Genomic DNA, 22,021 nt, shown 5'->3' with positions numbered 1-22,021 from the left:
GATATGGAGAGACTTAAATGTCTCTAAAAACCTTGAATATGTTTTCCCTTTTTCACCTCCTCCTAACCTCTGAGGAAATGGTGCTTTTGGTTGGTATGTTTCCAGCATGCCTTTATTTTGCAGTTCCTTGGCTTGCTCAGTTTCACTTTCCTGCTTAGCTTCTTTCACACCTTCCTTCAAGATTTCTGGCTCCTGTTCTGAGGGTTTGATTCCTTCTTCTTCTGAGACTTCCTTCAATATGGTGATGGCCTTGCATTCTTCCCATCTCACTCCCTTTTGTTCCCCTTTAGGATTCTTTTCTGTGTCACTAGGGAACACTGCAGTTGACTTGGGGGCCTGTTGAGATAGCTCTCCTACTCGAGACTCCATCCTCTTGAGTTTTTCACCATGGTTCCTTAAGGTAGATCTCACATCATCCCTAAAGCTTTTCAACTCACTTATGTCCTGACCCATGTTTGCAAGCATTCCTTCTATCCTGTTTAATTGATCTTGAAATTGTTGGTTCGGATTAGGTTGGGCAGGTTGATTATTTTGGCCATGATATGGTGGTTGGGAGTAAGTGTTTTGTGTGGCTTGGTATGATCTTTGGTTGGAGTTTTGGTATGTGGAATTGTTATGTTGGTTGGGGTTGTAAGGTTTGTGGTTTTGTGATTGGGTTTGCTGGTTTCCCCACCCAAAGTTTGGGTGGTTTTTCCAGCCTGGGTTGTAAGTGTTGGAATGTGGATCATATGGTGGCCTTTGTTGATTTCCCACATAGTTGGCCTATTCCCAATCACCTCCTTCAGTGCTTACTTCCTCTTGATCTTGTGTGTGTATTGCAGCCACTTGATTTGTTTCTAATTTCCTGGTGAGCTCTGCTAGTTGCTTGGCAAACACCTTGTTTTGGGCTAGAATTGTATCAACATGGTTCAGCTCCATGACTCCCTTAGTGTTGTGTCTCTCTGAAGCATAGTAGTACTCATTCTCAGCCACTGTCTCAATCACTTCAATGGCTTCTTCCACAGTCTTTTTCCTGTTCAATGAACCTCCTGATGAATGGTCTACAGCCTTCCTTGATTCATAAGAAAGTCCATCATAGAAAATATGCAATTGCACCCAGTCATGGAACATGTCTGGTGGGCATTTCCTTGTCAAATCCTTGAACCTCTCCCATGCCTCGTAGAGAGTTTCACCATCTTGTTGTCTAAAAGTCTGAACCTCAGATCGAAGCCTATTGACCTTTTGTGGAGGGTAGAAACGTGCCAGAAACTTGCTTTCCACCTCATCCCAGGTTGTTAGGCTCCCCCTTGGGAATGATTCCAGCCACTTAGCTGCCTTGTCCCTAAGTGAAAATGGGAACAAGAGCAGTTTATAGGCATCTTCCTGGACTCCATTGGACTTCACAGTGTCGCAAATTCTCAGGAATTTTGTGAGATGTTGGTTTGGATCTTCATTAGCACTCCCACCAAATGAACAATGATCCTCCACCAGTGATATTAGCTGTGGTTTGAGTTCAAAATTGTTGGCCTGAATGGGTGGTTTCTGAATGCTGCTACCACAATTCCCAGAGGTTGGGTTTATGTATGAACCAAGAACCCTCCTCTCGGGAATGGCATTGTTTCCATCAGCTCTCTCATGGTTGTGAACTTCTCTATCCATGTTGAGATCTAGAGATTCCTCAAAGTTGTCCTCAGATTCTCCTTCAGATTCTTCTTCTCTCAGTACTCTCTTCCCTCTTGCTTCCCTTCTAAGTTTATGAAGGGTCCTCTCTGGTTCGGTATATGGAGGAGTTGATGTCTCTCCTCTCCTACCTGTCATACAAGAACACAGCACAGGCAACAAACAAGTGAAATACTCTTGGTTAATGGAAGAGTATGGTTAGAGCAGTTGAGGAATTAATTCAAATAGTTAGTGAGTCAGTGAGTTAGTTGCTTGAATTTAAAGGCATAAAGAAAGAAAGCAAGTAACAGAGTGCAGAAATTAAAATTCAACAAGTAACTTGAACTGAATTAACAAAACAAGAAAAATGCTCAATCTAGTTAACTTCCAATTTGAGAATTGTCAATCGAAAACCAATCCCCAGCAACGGCGCCATAAACTTGATGCTACGATTTTAGGAAATTGCACAATCGGCAAAAATTCCTTCCGGCAAGTGCACCGGTTATCGTCAAGTAAAAACTCACAATAGAGTGAGGTCGAATCCCAAAAGGATTGGTTGAGTGAGCAATTCGGATTAGAAGTGTGTTCTAGTTGAGCGGAATCAAGATTTAGATGAGAATTGCGGAATGTTAAATTGCATGAATTAAAGAGCAAGAAGCTAAATTGCTGAAATTAAAAAGGGATCGGGGTGATTGCATGAATTTAATTGCAGAATGTAAAGAGAAAGTGGTAGATCAGAAATGGGGAATTCATTGGGTTTCAGGAGATATTGAGATCTCCGAATCAAAACATTTTTATCCCTTCCTCAACCAATGCATTCATTGAATTTTGCTTGGCAATCTTATATGATTGGATCCCAATCCCTTGGCTCACCAATTCTCTCTAAAAACAAACAAATTCCCAATCCCTTGGTTTAAATGTTCATAAGAAGAGATGATGCTCGATCACTGATTATACCACACAGTTTCATGAACCACAATTTGGTAGGATTACATGTCACAATATCCATCCAAACCCCAATCCAATTCACTGTGAGAAAGCTTCTCTAGCATGAATCCTCCATTCCTTTCCCAAGGTTCCGAAGGATTCCAATTATGGATAGTTTCTTTCCCAAGACAACTAACCAATTGAATTAGATCGAGAAGCTTTCTAACAAAATTCAAGAGAAAAGATTGAAGAAGAAGATAAAAACTATTATTGATTCATTGAATTACAATAGAGCTCCCTAACCCAATGAAAAGGGGTTTAGTGAGTCATAGCTCTCAATTCAATTACAAAAAGTATGAAAACTAGAAAAATGATCCAAAGTCCCCAATAGTTCTCCCTACTTACTTAAATTCTATCCTATTTATACACTTTCTAAATTGAGCTTCTGTTGTGTTTCTTGGGCTTTGAGGCCTTTCCCTGATTTCCTTTTGCTTTGGGTTTATGATCCATAATCCTGATGAGGCTGCTGATCCAATTCTGTAACATTCATTGAGCCAACTTAGTGATAATCAAGTAATGACACATGACTCAACAAATTGAAATTCCAGACTCATCAATTCTTCAGGCCCAATCCCATAAACCATGATATTCAATTGGGTTTCATACCAGAGTACGTTTAAGTTAATGTTTGTGCTCAAATGCTAACTTAAACTGCAATATCTTTGGCCCAGAAACCTTTTTCAAATAGTGGCGTTTAAGTTGCAGTTTAAGCTTCAGTTTAAGGTTAAACTGAAGCTTAAACGTGGAAATGGAAGAAAGCAACCCTGGAGGGTAAAGTAGTCGAACACGTTCTTAAACGTGGAAATGGAAGAAAGCAACCCCGGAGTGTGGAATGGTCGAACACGTTTAAGCTCCAGTTTAAGGTTAAACTGGAGCTTAAATGTGGGAATGCTCCCTGGTGCATTTCTCATTTCTGGCGTTTAACTTCCAATTTAAGGTTAAACTGGAGGTTAAACGCCACTTTCAGCTTTTCTCAGCTTTCATGATTTTTGCGTTTAAGCTCCAGTTTAAGCTTAAACTGGAGCTTAAACGCCACTGATAGTTCCCAGCATTATATGGCTTGGCAGTTTAAGTTCCAGTTTAAGCTTAAACTGGAACTTAAACTCCACATGTGATATTCAAGCTTCCTTTATTGATTTTGTTGCTTCCTTGCCTAGCCTCTTCTTCCCTGAAATCATCCAAACAACTGCATCAAAGTCTTGCAAAATTTCATGAGAAATCTTCCATTCATAGCATTCAAGTAATATAACTAAAAACTCATGGAATTTGCATCAAAATCATACTGTTTGGATGGTTCATTGCTTTGTTATTCATTTAACCATTCTTGGTTACTTTAAGCTCGAGAAAATGCATAAAACAACTAAAACTAACAGAAAAATGCTAGTGAAACTAGCCTAAGATGCCTTGGCATCAAGTTCCTATAGATGCCAATCATTCTAAACTTCAAAGGATAAAGTGAGATGCCAAAACTGTTCAGAAGCAAAAAGCTACTAGTCCCGCTCATCTAATTGGAGCTAAGTTTCATTGATATTTTGGAGTCTATAGTATGTTCTCTTCTTTTTATCCTATTTGATTTTCAGTTGCTTGGGGACAAGCAACAATTTAAGTTTGGTGTTGTGATGAGCAGATAATTTATACGCTTTTTGGCACTATTTTTAGTATGTTTTTAGTACATTTTAGTTAGTTTTTAGTATGTTTTTATTAGTTTTTATTTAAAATTCAATTTTCTGGGCTTTACTATGAGTTTGTGTGTTTTTCTGTGATTTCAGGTATTTTCTAGCTGAAATTGAGGGACCTGAGCAAAAATCTGATTCAGAGGCTAAAAAGGACTGCAAATGCTGTTGGATTCTGACCTCCCTGCACTCGAAGTTGATTTTCTAGAGCTACAGAAGCCCCATTGGCGCGATCTCAATTGCGTTGGAAAGTAGACATCCTGGGCTTTCCAGCAATGTATAATAGTCCATACTTTAGTCGAGATTTGATGGCCCAATCTGGCGTTGTAAATCAGCTTCAGAATTCCCGGCGTTTAACGCCGGAACTGGCACAAATATTGGAGTTAAACGCCCAAACTGGCATAAAAGTTGGTGTTTAACTCCAAAAAAATCTCTACACATGAAAGCTTCAATGCTCAGCCCAAGCACACACCAAGTGGACCCCGGAAGTGGATTTTTACGTCATTTACTCATTTCTGTATACCCTAGGTTACTAGTTCACTATTAATAGGATCTTTTGACATTGTATCTTCACCTCGTGACACTTTATACATTTCTCATTGTATCTTCTACAGCATGAGTCTCTAAACCCCATGGTTGGGGGTGAGGAGCTCTGCTGTGTCTTGATGGATTAATGCAATTACTACTGTTTTTCATTCAATCATGCTTGCTTCTATTCTAAGATATCACTTGTTCTTCAACTTGATGAATGTGATGATCCGTGACACTCATCATCATTCTCGCTTATGAACGTGTGCCTGACAACCACATCCGTTCTACTTTAGATTGAGTGAATATCTCTTGGATTCTTTAATCAGAATCTTCGTGGTATAAGCTAGAATTGATGGCGGCATTCAAGAGAATCCGGAAGGTCTAAACCTTGTCTGTGGTATTCTGAGTACGATTCAAGGATTGAATAACTGTGACGAGCTTCAAACTCCTGAGGGCTGGGCGTTAGTGACAGACGCAAAAGAATCACTGGATTCTATTCCAACCCGATTGAGAACCGACAGATGATTAGTCGTGCTGTGACAGAGCGCATTGAACATTTTCACTGAGAGGATGGGAGGTAGCCATTGACAACGGTGAAACCCTACATACAGCTTGCCATGGAAGGAGTCTTGCGTGCATGAAGAAGAAGACAGTAGAAAAGCAGAGATACAGAAGGCAGAGCATCTCCAAAACCTCAACCTATTCTCCATTACTGCAAAACAAGTACTTATTTCATGTTCTTTTACTTTTCACAATCAAACCTAGTAATTATTGATATCCTGACTAAGAGTTACAAGATAACCATAGCTTGCTTCAGGCCGACAATCTCCGTGGGATCGACCCTTACTCACGTAAGGTATTACTTGGACGACCCATTGCACTTGCTGGTTAGTTGTGCGAAATTGCAAAAGTGTGATTGCAATTTCGTGCACCACTCGTCCTCAAGCAAAAGAAGAAAGAAGAGAGTAGAAGAAGAAGAAATAGAGTAGATGGAGGTGGCTTTGTTTTTCGGCCAAGGGGGAGAAGTAGTGTGTAGGTTGTGTGAAAATGAAGGAGTGAAGATGGGTTTATATAGGGGTGGAGAGAATGGTAGGTTTCGGCCAATATGGGTGGGTTTGGGAGGGAAAGTGGTTTGAATTTGAATGGTGAGGTAGGTGGGATTTTATGAAGGATGGATGTGAGTGGTAAAGAGAATGGTGGGATTTGATAGGAGAGGGGTTTTTGGGAAAGAGGTGTTGAGGTGATGATTGGTGAATGGGTGAAGAAAAGAGAGAGTGGTGGGGTAGGTGAGGATCCTGTGGGGTCCACAGATCCTGAGGTGTCAAGGATAATTCATCCCTGCACCAAGTGGCGAGCAAAAATGCTCCTTCTGCCAATCCTGGCATTAAACTCCAGGCTGGTGCCCATTTCTGGCGTTTAACGCCAGCTTCTTGCCCATTCCTAGCGTTAAACGCCAGTTTGGTGCCCTTTTCTGGCGTTAAACGCCCAGAATGGTGCCAGACTGGGCGTTAAATGCCCATTTTGCTATCTTCACTGGCGTTTAAATGCCAGTGAAGATAGCAAAATGGGCATTTAACGCCCAGTCCAGCAAATTTTCCTCCAGAGTGTGCTGTTTTTCTTTCTGTTTTTCATTCTGTTTTTGCTTTTTCAATTGATTTTGTGACTTTCCTTGATCATCAACCTATAAAAGACATAAAATAACAAAGGGAAATAGATAAATATAGCATTGGGTTGCCTCCTAACAAGCGCTTCTTTAATGTCAGTAGCTTGACAGTGGGCTCTCATGGAGCCTCACAGATACTCAGAGCCATGTTGGAACCTCCCAACACCAAACTTAGAGTTTGAATGCGGGGGTTCAACACCAAACTTAGAATTTGGTTGTGGCCTCCCAACACCAAACTTAGAGTTTGACTGTGGGGGCTCTGTTTGACTCTATTTTGAGAGAAGCTCTTCATGCTTCCTCTCCATGGTTACAGAGGGATATCCTTGAGCTTTAAACATAAAGGATTCTTCATTCACTTGAATGATCAATTTTCCTCTGTCAACATCAATCACATCCTTTGCTGTGGCTAGGAAGGGTCTGCCAAGTATGATGGATTCATCCATGCACTTTCCAGTCTCTAGAGCTATGAAATTAGCGGGGATGTAATGGTCTTCAATCTTTACCAGAACATCCTTTACAAGTCCATAAGCCTGTTTTCTTGAATTGTCAGCCATCTTGATGAGCGGATAATTTGTACGCTTTTTGGCATTGTTTTTAGTATGTTTTTAGTATGATCTAGTTAGTTTTTAGTATATTTTTATTAGTTTTTAGTTAAAATTCACTTTTCTGGACTTTACTATGAGTTTGTGTGTTTTTTTGTGATTTCAGGTATTTTCTGGCTGAAATTGAGGGACCTGAGCAAAAATCTGATTCAGAGACTAAAAAGGACTGCAGATGCTGTTGGATTCTGACCTCCCTGCACTCAAAGCGGATTTTCTGGAGCTACCGAAGCCCAATTGGAGCGTTCTCAACGGCGTTAGAAAGTAGACATCCTGGGCTTTCCAGCAATATATGATAGTCTATACTTTGCCCAAGATTTGATGGCACAAACCGGCGTACAAAGTCACCCTCAGAAATCCCAGCGTTAAACGCCGGAACTGGCACCAAAATGGGAGTTAAACGCCCAAACTGGCATAAAAGCTGGCGTTTAACTCCAGAAAAGGTCTCTACACGAAAATGCTTCATTGCTCAGCCAAAGCACACACTAAGTGGACCCAGAAGTGGATTTTTATGTCATTTACTCATCTCTGTACACCCTAGGCTACTAGTTCTCTATAAGTAGGACCTTTTACTATTGTATTGAGATATCTGGGTAGTTATCTTTGTTTTGATGCTATCTTAGATCATTGGGAGGCTGGCCATTCGGCCATGCCTAGACCTTGTTCTTATGTATTTTCAACGGTGGAGTTTCTACACACCATAGATTAAGGTGTGGAGCTCTGCTGTACCTCGAGTATTAATGCAATTACTATTGTTCTTCTATTCAATTCCGCTTGTTCTTGTTCTAAGATATCACTTGTTCTTCAACTTGATGAATGTGATGATCCGTGACACTCATCATCATTCTCACCTATGAACGTGTGACTGACAACCACCTCCGTTCTACCTTCGATTGGGTGAATATCTCTTGGATTCCTGATACACGATGCATGGTTGATCGCCTGACAACCGAGTGCTCGCCTGACAAACGAGCCAGCCATTCCGTGAGATCAGCGTCTTCGTGGTATAGGCTAGAACTGATGGCGGCATTCAAGAGAATCCGGAAGGTCTAACCTTGTCTGTGGTATTCTGAGTAGGATTCAATGATTGAATGACTGTGACGTGCTTCAAACTCCTGAGGGCGGGGCGTTACTGACAGACGCAAAAGAATCACTGGATTCTATTCCGGCCTGATCGAGAACCGACAGATGGATAGCCGTGCCGTGACAGGGTGCGTTGAACATTTCCACTGAGAGGATGGGAGGTAGCCACTGACAACGGTGAAACCCTTGCTTAAGCTTGCCATGGAAAGGAGGAAGAAGGATTGGATGAAGACAGTAGGAAAGCAGAGAGACGGAAGGGAAGGCATCTTCATACGCTTATCTGAAATTCCTACCAATGAATTACATAAGTATCTCTATCTTTATCTTTATGTTTTATGCGTTTATCACCATACCCATTTGAGTTTGCCTGACTAAGATTTACAAGGTGACCATAGCTTGCTTCATACCAACAATCTCTGTGGGATCGACCCTTACTCGCGTAAGGTTTATTACTTGGACGACCCAGTACACTTGCTGGTTAGTTGTGCGAAGTTGTGTTTATGCCATGGTATTGAACACCAAGTTTTTGGTTTCACTACCGGGGATTATTTGATTTGTGAAAAGTATTGATCACAATTTCGCGCTATCACATCTCTAGTGAGATTCTTGCAGCTTGCACCTCAAAGATCCCTAGCATCTCCATTACAGAGAGAGGCATGAGGTTTATGCTTGACCCTAGGTCACACAGAGCCTTCTTGAAGGTCATAGTGCCTATTGTATAAGGTATTGAGAACTTCCCAGGGTCTTGTCTCTTTTGAGGTAATCTTTGCCTAGTCAAGTCATCCAGTTCTTTGGTGAGTAAAGGAGGTTCATCCTCCCAAGTCTCATTACCAAATAACTTGTCATTTAGTTTCATGATTGCTCCAAGGTACTTAGCAACTTGCTCTTCAGTGACATCTTCGTCCTCTTCAGAGGAAGAATACTCATCAGAGCTCATGAATGGCAGAAGTAAATCCAATGAAATCTCTATGGTCTCAGTGTGAACCTCAGATTCCCATGATTCCTCATTAGGGAACTCATTAGAGGCCAGTGGATGTCCATTGAGGTCTTCCTCAGTGGCGCTCACTGCCTCTTTCTCCTCTCCAAATTCAGCCATGTTGATGGCCTTACACTCTCCTTTTGGATTCTCTTTTGTATGTCTTGGAAGAGTACTAGGAGGGAGTTCAGTAACTTTCTTACTCAGCGGACCCACTTGTGCCTCCAAGTTTCTAATGGAGGACCTTGTTTCAGTCATAAAACTTTGAGTGGTTTTGATTAGATCAGAGACCATGGTTGCTAAGTCAGAGTGGCACTGCTTAGAATTCTCTGTCTGTTGCTGAGAAGATGATGGAAAAGGCTTGCCATTGCCAAACCTGTTTCTTCCACCATTATTGTTGTTGAAACCTTGTTGAGGTCTCTGTTGATCCTTCCATGAGAGATTTGGATGATTTCTCCATGAAGGATTATAGGTGTTTCCATAGGGTTCTCCCATGTAATTCACCTCTTCCATTGAAGGGTTCTCAGGATCATAAGCTTCTTCTTCAGATGAAGCGTCCTTAGTACTGCCTGGTGCAGCTTGCATTCCAGACAGACTTTGAGAAATCATATTGACTTGTTGAGTCAATATTTTGTTCTGAGCCAATATGGCATTAAGAGTATCAATCTCAAGAACTCTTTTCTTCTGATTCGTCCCATTGTTCACAGGATTCCTTTCAGAAGTGTACATGAATTGGTTATTTGCAACCATTTCAATGAGTTATTGAGCTTCTGCAGGCGTCTTCTTTAGATGAAGAGATCCTCCAGCAGAGCTGTCCAATGACATCTTGGACAGTTCAGACAGAGCATCATAGAAGATACCTATGATGCTCCATTAAGAAAGCATGTCAGAAGGACACTTTCTGATCAATTGTTTGTATCTTTCCCAAGCTTCATAGAGGGATTCACCTTCCTTCTGTCTGAAGGTTTGGACTTCCACTCTAAGCTTACTCAATTTTTGAGGAGGAAAGAACATTGCCAAGAAGGCATTGACTAACTTTTCCCAAGAGTTCAGGCTTTCTTTAGGTTGTGAATCCAACCATATCCTAGCTCTGTCTCTTACAGCAAAAGGGAATAGAATAAGTCTATAGACCTTAGGGTCAACCCCATTGGTCTTGACAGTGTCACAGATTTGCAAGAACTCAGCTAAAAATTGATGAGGATCTTCCAATGGAAGTCCATGGAACTTGCAATTCTGTTGCATTAGAGAAACTAATTGAGGCTTAAGCTCAAAGTTGTTTGCTCCAATGGGAGGGATAGAGATGCTTCTCCCATAGAAGTCGGGAGTAGGTGCAGTAAAGTCACCCAGCACCTTCCTTGCATTGTTTGCATTGTTGTTGTTTTCGGCTGCCATGTCTTCTTCTTTGAAGATTTCTGTTAGGTCCTCTACAGAGAATTGTGCTTTAGCTTCTCTTAGCTTTCGCTTCAAGGTCCTTTCAGGTTCAGGGTCAGCTTCAACAAGAATGCCTTTGTCTTTGTTCCTGCTCATATGAAAGAGAAGAGAACAAGAAAGTATGGAATCCTCTGTCACAGTATAGAGATTCCTCCTAATCCTATTTTTCTCTTCCCCATGTCACACTTCCCAACAACTTCAATCTCTGAATCTCTCCTCTCAATACATACTCCTTCCCAAAATCCTTCCCCATTCACATCCATATTTTCTTTCCCACCCAATCCCACCCATATAGCCGAATACACACATCCCTCAATCTCCTCCATATCTTCTTCTTATTCTTCATCTTTTCTTTCTTCTCTTGCTCAAGGGCGAGCAATTTTCTAAGTTTGGTGTGGTAAAAGCATAGCTTTTTGCTTTTCCATAACCATTAAAGGCACCTAATGATGTGTGGAAAACGATCCAACACAAAACTCACCGGTAAGTGTACCGGGTCGCATCAAGTAATAATAACTCACATGAGTGAGGTCGATCCCACAGGGATTGAAGGATTGAGCAATTTTAGTTTAGTGGTCGATTTAGTCAAGCGATTCAAGTTTTAGTTGAGTGATTTGTGTTTAACAGAAAGTAAATGACATTAAATGTAAAGGGGGAAGGGAAAAGTGCAGTAAATTGAAGAACAGAATTGTAAATGTGCAGAATCTTAAAGAGCAAGGAAGTAAATGACTGAAACTTAAAGTGCAAGAAACTTAAATTGCAGTAACTTAAAGGGCAAGAAAGATAAATGACTTGAATATAAAAGGGAATTGAGGAATGGGATTGCAAGATCTAAACAAAGCTGAAGTAAATTGTAGCAAGAGATTGAGCAGAATTTAAATCAGGAGCAAGTAGCATTCAAACAGAATTGAAATAAAATACAGCAGAGGTTCACAGAAGAACCAAGAGTGAATTATGATCTCAGGATCCCAAGGGCTTAGGTAGCAGAGCCTAAAACCCAATTTCCTTCCCAGATCTGAATTAACTAAGCAATTGACAAAAAAAAATTAAAGATAAAGCAGTAGAAGAACAGAATTGAGATTCAATTATGCAGAAAATAAAATGCAAAGAGCTTGAATGGGAATTGGGACAGAATTTCCCCAATTTCACACACCCAATGCTCAGAAAACAGAAGAGTAGAATTGCCCAAGAGAAGTGAGGAAGGATATCAATCAATTCTCCTTTGATCCTCTTGGTGCTCGGACAAATCTCTCAAGAAAGCTCAAAGACAAAAGTTAAAAGCTCAAAATGAAAGCAAAATTTCAAAGCTCAAAGTAAAGGTTGCTAAAGGTCCTAATTACATCAAACTAAGTCCTATTTATACACTTTCTATTCTTGGATAATGGGATTTGGATGGGCTTTTGGATTGGTGAAGAAATGAATTCAAATGAATTTTTAATTTGAATTTTGGCCCAAAAACCACTCCCAGGAGGCTGCCCTGCCCTTGTGGAGGGCAGGGCAGAAAAATGAAGCTTGGTGCATGGATTTGGTGCGGCCATGTGCGAGTTGGTGCGGCGTGTTGTGATTCTGGCGCGTCCTGGTGCGAGTCTGGCACGAGGTTGGTGCGCCAGAGGCTGCCCTGCCCGCGCCAAGGGCAGGGCGGGAAAGTTTGGTGCGCCAGGGAGCGTTGTGCGTGCGGATGGTGCTGCCAGGGGGCGTTAGTGCGTGCGGATGGTGCTGCCAGGAATGAAAAACGCTGCCCTGCCCGCGCCAAGGGCAGGGCAGGATCGGTTTGGTGCGCCAGGGAGGAAACGCGCGCGCCAGATGCTGCCAGGACGAGGAAATTGGTGCGCCAGAGTGAGAAATGGTGCGCCAATACCGTGCCAATTCAAATGCTGCCCTGCCCGCGCCAAGGGCAGGGCAGGGTTGCCATATTGCACGCCCGTGTTCGAACCTGGGCCGATGCAAACACGCTTCTTTTTCTCTTGGCTTTTTGGCACGCTAGTCACCCTTAGTCTTTGGCTTCCTCATGGTCCCTTGCTCGAGCCTTGTAGCATGCATAGTTGATATTTTCTTCTTGATTTTCTTCCTCATGGAGCCCGATTCTGCTCTCCACAAGGGCAGGGCAGAGTTGCCTTCCTTGGCTTGGTCACTTAATGCTGCCCTCCTAGAGGGCAGTCTGCCCTTGTGGAGGGCAAGGTTGCTTCCCTCATTAGTTGCGGCACGCTTCTCTCCTCTTTGGCCACGCTTTCCTTTTCTTGTGTCACGCTTCTTAGGCCACGCTTTTCATTTTCTTTTCTTTTCTTCACCTAAAATAAACCAAACAACCACTCAAAGTATCACTAAATTCAAGAGGCTTATAAATCAATTAAAATGCAATTAAAATTAGCTTAAACCTCATGATTTAACATTAATTTCATGGTGGTTGCTTGATTTAGAGAAGTTGTGCATTTTCACTCCAAATCACTTACTTAGGATGCAAGAAAGTGCATAAATGCTAACAAAACAAGTGAAATTAGCTTGAAAAATGGGTATATGATGACTTGTCATCACAACACCAAACTTAAACCTTGCTTGTCCCCAAGCAAGCATCAAAACTAAGAGAAAATGGAATGAATAAGAAAAGTGTATATATCCTTATTATGCAGATAGCAGAACTTGATCTATGGGGCATTTATGCAGACAATGACACTCGTTTATTGTTGCTGCTGCATAATACACATTTTGCATCAAAGGTTTGCTAAACTTGCTGTTATAAGACTCACTTTTTACTCACTCCCTTGATAACTTTTCTTAGCTTACAAAGCTTAAACAGGCTTATTACTCTTTTATAGGTTGGGTGTCAAATGCTGCAGCATAGCCTTTGGCTTTATTTTCTTTTCTTTTGCTCAACATCCTTCAACCACAGACACTTAGCTCATTAGTTCTTCCTAGGATCATTGATGCCCAGCATCTCTTTGGATTACTAAGTGCTTTGTATCTAAGTTGCTCTTTATTGTGGATTTTCAATTGGCCATCCCAAATCAGTTGATCTAAGTGACCGGGTTTCAAAATACCCCTTAGAATTTACTCATCCAAGCAGATCTCAGTACAAGAACACCACAGACATTTGTCCTAAGGTTTAAGCCATTGGTGTCCAACCTTTACTCTTTGTTTTTCTTGTCACTTTGGCTTTTTCCTTCCTTTTTCTTTCTGTTTTTGTTACCAAGGGTTGTTTCATTCTTGATATGAGTTTTTATGACAGCAAGCTAACTCACAATTGAATGAGAATGATATTATGCAACACTTATTTCATGAGTTATGCATTTAATCAAACACATGTGCCACCACCAACTTCCATTCATACTCATGCAACATTGGACATTTTACTTTTCAATTCAAACCAAACTCTTTTATTTAAGCAATTGGGAAACAAAGCAATATTTAAAGCTAAATGATGGATACAAGCATTATGCAGACTTATCATTTTTAACAAACCATTTCACTTGTAGCTAAATGAACACTTTAGCAAGAAATACAATGACTTCCAGTTTCGAAACATCACACAGCAGCAAGGATTAAGTTCAGATACAACCTTTGAAGTTGCAGCTCTTTGATTTTTCCTTCTGTTGTGTCCTCTTTGAGTTAAGATGCATAATGTCTTCAATTATTGACTCTGTCCTGCATAATCCTCAAAGTTGCTTGCTTCTCAAGCCCTTAATTATATGGTTAGTAAGCATAATACTGAGTGTGGTTTTAGGATTTGTTTTGGTGTGTGAACACCAAACTTAATTGTTTTGCCACTGTCTCAGATGTACCAAGTTAACCATATTTGAAACCATGTATTCTTGCTAAAGGTTAATGGAATTAGAGCTAGAAAACAATTCAACAGTTGAATAATAGGTTTGATTACTTGGAGCTAGAATCATGCAAGAGGTGAGAATGTGTTAATTGATATTTTTGGTGGAACACCAAACTTAGAAGTTTTCATTCTCCCTCAAATTGTTTTTGGTGTGCAACACCAAACTTAGCTCCTTGCAATGCACAACAATTACTTAACATTTTTATTGAAAAGCTATGAAAAGAAACTACCTCAGGTTGGGTTGCCTCCCAACAAGCGCTCTTTTATTGTCATTAGCTTGACATCTTCATTTTTGCTTCAAGAGGGATTCAGGTTCTGGACCTCCTTCTCTTTGTTCCATTGCCCTCCTAGGTACAATTTTGCTCTATGACCATTTGCTGTAAATTGATTCTTTGTTGCTTCATCTAGTAATTTAATGCTCCCATAAGGAAAAACCTTAGTCACCAAATATGGACCAGTCCATTTAGACTTAAGCTTGCCAGGGAATATCTTGAGTCGTGAATTATACAAGAGTACTTGTTGTCCTGGTTTGAACTCTTTCTTCAAAATCTTCCTGTCATGCCATTTCTTAGCTTTCTCCTTGTATATCTTGGTATTTTCATAGGCTTCTAGCCTAAACTCATCTAGCTCATTCAGCTGCAACAATCTTTTCTCTCCTGCTGCTTCAGAATCCAAATTTAGAAGTTTAGTGGCCCAAAAGGCTTTGTGCTCAAGCTCTACAGGGAGATGACAGGCTTTGCCATATAACAGTTGAAATGGAGACTTCCCAATAGGAGTTTTAAAAGCTGTTCTATATGCCCAAAGTGCATCTTCCAACTTCCGAGCCCAATCCTTTCTTGTGCTACCAACTGTTTTCTCTAGGATCTTCTTTAGTTCCCTGTTTGCTAATTCTGCTTGACCATTAGTTTGGGGATGATATGGTGTGGCTACCTTGTGAATAACTCCATATTTGTGGAGAAGCTTCTCCATTTGTCTATTACAAAAATGGCCACCACCATCACTGATGAGACCCTTGGGCACTCCATATCTAGTAAAAATGTGCTTCTTTAGGAATTGAAGGACAACTTGTGCATCACAGGTAGTTGTGGCTATGGCTTCCACCCATTTTGAAACATATTCTACTGCTACCAAGATGTATCTAAATGAATAGGAGGGAGGAAAGGGTCCCATGAAATCAATGCCCCAAAGATCAAATAATTCTACTTCCAAAATGAAGTTTTGTGGCATTTCGTTCCTTCTTGTTAATCCTCCTGCTCTTTGACATTCATTACATTGGTGGACAAACTCCCTGGTATCTTTGAAGATGGTTGGCCAATAGAAACCACTTTGTAGAATCTTTGCTGCTGTTCTTTCTGGACCAAAGTGTCCACCATAAGCTGAGCCATGGCAATGCCATAATATATCTTTTGTTTCACTTTCAGGAATACATCTCCTGATTATTCCATCAGAGCATCTTCTGAACAAATAGGGTTCATCCCATAAGAACTTCTTTGCTTCATTGATTAGTTTCCTCACTTGTTGCTTAGTGAATTCTTGTGGTATCTTTCTCCCTACTTTGTAGTTTGCTATATCAGCAAACCATGGTGTTTGTTGGATTTGCATGAGATGTTCATCTGGGAAGCTTTCATTCACAGGTAATGCAGCCTTTTGAATTGTCTCTGGTGGCAGCCTTGACAAGTGATCAGCAACTAGATTTTCAGTGCCTTTCCTGTCCCTCACCTCAATATCAAATTCTTGTAAGAGTAGAATCCATCTGATAAGCCTTGGTTTAGCATCCTGCTTTGACATCAAATACTTGAGAGCAGCATGATCAGTATAAACCACAATTTTAGATCCTATCAAGTACGATCTAAACTTATCAAATGCATAAACCACAGCTAACAATTCCTTCTCTGTTGTGGTGTAATTTTTTTGAGCTTTATTTAATACTTTACTTGCATAATATATGACATGATGCAGGTTTCCCTTTTTCTGTCCAAGTATAGCACCAATTGCAATTTCACTTGCATCACACATAAGTTCAAATGGTAAGTTCCAATCCGGGGGTGTGATGATTGGTGCTGTTGTGAGTTTCTGATGAGCGGATACTTTGTACGCTTTTTGGGGGTAATTTCATGTAGATTTTAGCATGTTTCAGTTAATTTTTAGTAAAATAATATTAGTTTTTAGGCAAAAATCATATTTCTAGACTTTACTATGAGTTTGTGTGTTTTTCTGTGATTTCAGGTATTTTCTGGCTGAAATTGAGGGAGCTGAGCAAAAATCTGACTTAGGCTGAAAAAGGACTGCTGATGCTGTTGGATCCTGACCTCCCTGCACTCGAAATAGATTTTCTGGAGCTACAGGAGTCCAAATGGCGCGCTCTCAACGGCGTTGGAAAGTAGACATCCAGGGCTTTCCAGCAATATATAATAGTCCATACTTTGCGCAATAATAGACGACGTAACTTGGCGTTAAACGCCAAGTTCATGCTGCTGTCTGGAGTTAAACGCCAGAAAAACGTCATTATCCGGAGTTGAACGCCCAAAACACGTCATAACCTGAAGTTTGACGCCAAGAAAGGCCTTTGCACGTGGAAAGCTTTAGTCTCAGCCCCAGCACACACCAAGTGGGCTCCAGAAGTGGATTTCTGCACCAATTATCTTAGTTTATTCATTTTCTGTAACCCTAGGTTATTAGTTTACTATTTAAACAACTTTTACAGACATTTCTTGTACCGGATGACATTCTCAGATCTGAATTACATACTTTGTGACGGCATGAGTCTCTAAACTCCATTGTTGGGGGTGAGGAGCTCTGCAGCGTCTCGATGATTTAATACAATTCCTTTGTTTTCCATTCAAACACGCTTGTTCTTATCTAAGATGTTTATTCGCGCCTAACTGTGGAGAAGGTGATGATCCGTGACACTCATCACCTTCCTCAATCCATGAACGTGTGCCTGACAACCATCTCCGTTCTACATCAGACTGAATGAATATCTCTTAGATTCCCCAACAGAATCTTCGTGGTATAAGCTAGATTGATGGCGGCATTCATGAGAATCCGGAAAGTCTAAACCTTGTCTGTGGTATTCTGAGTAGGATTCTGGGATTGAATGACTGTGACGTGCTTCAAACTTTAACCTGCTGGGCGTTAGTGACAGACACAAAAGAGTGATTCTATTCCAGTAGGAGCGGGAACCAACCGGTGATTAGCCGTACTGTGACAGAGTGCGTGAGCATAGTTTTCACTGCGAGGATGGGAAGTAGCCACTGACAATGGTGACACCCTACATAGAGCTTGCCATGGAAAGGAACCTGCGTGTGAGAAGAGGATTTCAAGGAAGAGTTGAAGTCAGAGGACAAAGCATCTCCAAAACTCCAACATATTTCCCAGTGCTGCATATCAAAGTAACATTGTTCCCTCTTTTATCAATTCCAGTAATTTCACTTTTAATCCAAATAATCCTATTGACATCCTAACTAAGATTAATAAAATAAATATTGATTGCTTCAAACCAATAATCTCTGTGGATTCGACCCTTACTCACGTAAGGTATTACTTGGACGACCCAGTACACTTGCTGGTCAGTTGAACGGAGTTGTGAGCTTTTCTAATCAGTTAGTTAAATTAGTTCTCCTTGGCACATGCCAAGGAGCCATTAATTAAGGATCACAATTTCGTCCACCAAGTTTTTGGCGCCGTTGCCGGGGATTATTGAGTTTGGACAATTGAAGGCTTATTTTATTTCTTAGATTAGGAATAATTTATTTTTATTTTTATTCTTATTTTTATTGTTATAGAGTCATTAAATTTTGATAGGATAGTTTCTTTTCAAAAATTTCTTTTCAAAAATTTTATTTTTCTTAATTAAGTGTTAACTTTTCGTGAGTTTAGTGTCTTATTCTAAGTTTGGTGTTAATTGCATATTTTGTATGTTCTTTGAAAATTTCGTGTTAGTGTTCTTGGTTCTTCCTTGATCTTTAAGTTGTTCTTGATAATTGGTTATACCCTTTGGAACCTTTTTCAAAAATAATTTTTCTTGGATTGAATCTTGTGCCAAACTTTAAGTTTGGTGTTTTCTTGTTAATCTTTTTTATAATTTTCGAAAATTTTCTTAAAGTTTTCTAAAAATTTTAAGTTTGGTGTTCTTTCTTTTGTTCTTGGTGTTCTTGTGAATCTTCAAGGTGTTCTTGAGTTTTTCTTGTGTCTTGATCTTAAAATTTTTAAGTTTGGTGTTCCTTGGTGTTTTCCCTCCAAAAATTTTCGAAAATAAGGAGCATTAGATCTAAAAATTTCAAGTCTTGTGTCTTTTGCGTGTTTTTCTCTTTCATCATAAAATTCAAAATTCAAAAAAAAAAAATTTTTTTTTCTAACCAAATTTTAAAAACTACATTTTCGAAATTTTTGATATAAAATCCAAATTTCAATTTCAAATTTTTCGAAAATTTTCACAAAATATTTTCAAAATATTTTTTTTACAAATTCCATTTTTATTTATTCCATTATTATAATATAAATAATAGCAACATACATATCATCACTCTTGTATTCCATTACAACAGTAAGTATGAATGGACAAGACAAGAGGACTCTGGGGTCATATGCTAACCCCACTACTGCTTCATATGGGAGTAGTATCTGTATACCCTCCATTGGAGTTAGTAGCTTTGAGCTGAATCCTCAGCTCATTATCATGGTGCAGCAAAACTGCCAGTATTCTGGTCTTCCACATGAAGAACCTACAGAGTTTCTGGCACAATTTCTGCAAATTGCTGATACAGTACATGATAAGGAAGTGGATCAGGATGTCTACAGATTATTACTGTTTCCATTTGCTGTAAAAGATCAAGCTAAGAGGTGGTTAAATAACCAGCCTAAGAACAGCATAAAAACATGGAAACAGCTGTCAGAAAAATTCCTGAATCACTATTTCCCTCCAAAACGGATGACACAGCTAAGGCTAAGCATCCAAGGCTTCAAACAAGGAGATAATGAATCCCTTTATGATGCCTGGGAGAGATACAGAGAGATGCTAAGAAAATGCCCCTCTGAAATGTTTTCAGAATGGGTGCAATTAGACATCTTCTATTATGGGCTTACAGAAAAAGCTCAGATTTCTCTAGACCACTCAGCTGGTGGATCTATACATATGAGAAAAACAATTGAAGAGGCTCAGGAGCTTATTGATACAATTGCCAGAAATCAACATCTGTACTTAAGCAATGAATCTTTCATGAAAGAAGAAGCTAAAACAGTAACTGCAGAACTCAGTCCAGTGGATCAGGCTAATGAATTCAATCAGCAATTGGACTTTCTAACTCAACAGCTAGCCGAATTCAAGGAAATATTACAGGAAACAAGAATGGCTAACAGGAACATGGAAGTACAATTAAAGCAGACAGAAAAACAATTGTCAAGACAAATAACAGAAGAATGTCAAGCAGTTCAATTAAGAAGTGGGAAAACATTAAATACCTCACTTCAAAGCAGCAGGAAACCAAGAAATAAACAAGTGGATACTCAAAATCCTCCTGAAGACAGTCCGAGCCCAGAAAGGGACAAAGCTGGCGCTGAACGCCCAGACCATGCTCATTCCTGGCGTTCAACGCCAGAAACAAGCATGAATCCGGCGTTGAACGCCCAAGGGGAACATGGTTCTGGCGTTCAAACGCCAGTAACAAACAAGGAAGGGGCGTCTAACGCCACTCCAGCTCCCACCACTGGCATTCAAATACCAGTGGGGAATCAGTCACATACAAGTGCTGATAACAACCCTTCTAAAAAGGCTTCCCAACCCACTTCTGTAGGTAATAAACCTGCAGCAACTAAGGTTGAGGAATACAAAGCCAAAATGCCTTATCCTCAAAAACTCCGCCAAGCGGAACAGGATAAGCAATTTGCCCGCTTTGCAGACTATCTCAGGACTCTTGAAATAAAGATTCCGTTTGCAGAAGCACTTGAGCAAATACCCTCTTATGCTAAGTTCATGAAAGAGATCTTAAGTCATAAGAAGGATTGGAGGGAAACTGAAAAAGTTTACCTCACTGAAGAATGCAGTGCAGTCATTCTGAAAAGCTTACCTGAGAAGCTTAAAGATCCTGGGAGCTTTATGATACCATGCACATTAGAGGGCACTTGCACCAAACAAGCTTTATGTGATCTTGGAGCAAGTATCAACCTAATGCCTGCATCTACTATCAGAAAACTTGGTTTAACTGAAGAAATCAAACCAACCAGGATATGTCTTCAACTTGCTGATGGCTCCATTAAATACCCATCAGGCGTGATTGAGGACATGATAGTCAAGGTTGGGCCATTTGCCTTTCCTACTGACTTTGTGGTGCTGGAAATGGAGGAGCACAAGAGTGCAACTCTCATTCTAGGAAGACCTTTCCTAGCAACTGGCCAAACCCTCATTGATGTCCAAAAAGGGGAAGTAACCTTGAGAGTCAATGAGGAAGAGTTCAAGCTGAATGTTGTTAAAGCCATGCAACATCCAGACACCCCAAATGACTGCATGAGTGTTGATATTATTGACTCTCTGGTAAGAGAGGTCAATATGGCTAAGAGTCTCGAATCAGAGCTAGAGGAATTTAGACTCAATGCTTTCGAAAATGCAAAGATTTACAAAGAGAAAGCGAAAAGATGGCATGATAAGAAATTGTCATCCAGAGTCTTTGAGCCGGGGCAGAAAGTTTTGCTATTCAATTCTAGGCTCAAATTATTCCCTGGGAAATTAAAATCCCAGTGGAGAAGTCCATATGTCATTACAAACGTATCACCATATGGATACATAGAGCTTCAGGATAATGACTCTAACAAAAAGTTCATTGTTAATGGACAAAGAGTCAAACATTATCTTGAAGGCAATTTTGAGCAAGAATGCTCAAAACTGAGACTTGATTAAAACTCAGTCCAGCTAATGACATTAAAGAAGCGCTTGCTGGGAGGCAACCCAGCCATTCACAAAATTTTATTTTAATTTTGATCAAGTTTTACAGGTAGATGCTAGAGTCTCTTCAAAGGTGAAATAGCAATTGGTTGAAATCACAGAGTTACAGAGAAATTTGGAAGCTCACTGGCGTGAAAAAGCCAATAAGAAATACTTTGGGCGTTAAACGCCCAAAAGAAGCACCCACTGGGCGTTTAACGCCAGTAAGGGTAGCCTTCTGGGCGTTCAACGCCAGAAAGAAGCATCACATGGGCGTTGAACGCCCAGGAGAAGCAACATTTGGGCGTTAAACGCCCAAACCATGCACCATGTGGGCGTTTAACGCCAGGATGATGGGAGGAGGTACAATTCGTTTTTCTTCATAATTTTTCAAAATTTTTAAGTTTCAATTCATGATTTCTTGCATAAACATGTTTCAAAATGTCATCCTTCAAAATCAAATTGATTTTCTAAGAACCCTAATTTCTAAAATCCCTTTTTCAAAAATCCCTTTTTCAAAAATATCAAATGTATCTTAATTCATAAACATAAATCTTTTTCCAATCCAATTCTTTTTCAAATATTTTTAATTTCTTCTCATATCTTTTTCAACTCATCTTATCTTTATTTGAAAAATGCCTTTCCTTTTACTCCTCCCCTTTCCTTTCTTTTGCTTGAGGACAAGCAAACCTCTAAGTTTGGTGTGA

General features: G+C 40.1%; 2 non-coding genes across 2 annotated transcripts; both read left to right on the top strand.

The window, feature by feature from the left end:
• The first annotated feature begins 1,108 nt into the window (after positions 1-1,108).
• LOC112799346 (small nucleolar RNA R71) lies at positions 1,109-1,212 on the top strand. The gene has a single exon (XR_003200920.1). It is a non-coding gene; the product is annotated as a small nucleolar RNA R71 (small nucleolar RNA).
• Positions 1,213-10,029: 8,817 nt separating this feature from the next.
• On the top strand, positions 10,030-10,137 carry LOC112798457 (small nucleolar RNA R71). The gene has a single exon (XR_003200068.1). It is a non-coding gene; the product is annotated as a small nucleolar RNA R71 (small nucleolar RNA).
• The last annotated feature ends 11,884 nt before the right edge of the window (positions 10,138-22,021 follow it).

Source organism: Arachis hypogaea, chromosome 4 (assembly GCF_003086295.3).
Source record: "Arachis hypogaea cultivar Tifrunner chromosome 4, arahy.Tifrunner.gnm2.J5K5, whole genome shotgun sequence".
NCBI classification, from domain to species: Eukaryota; Viridiplantae; Streptophyta; class Magnoliopsida; order Fabales; family Fabaceae; genus Arachis; species Arachis hypogaea.
Note: the sequence above shows the minus strand (reverse complement) of the source record. Positions and strands in the feature narration are given on the sequence as shown.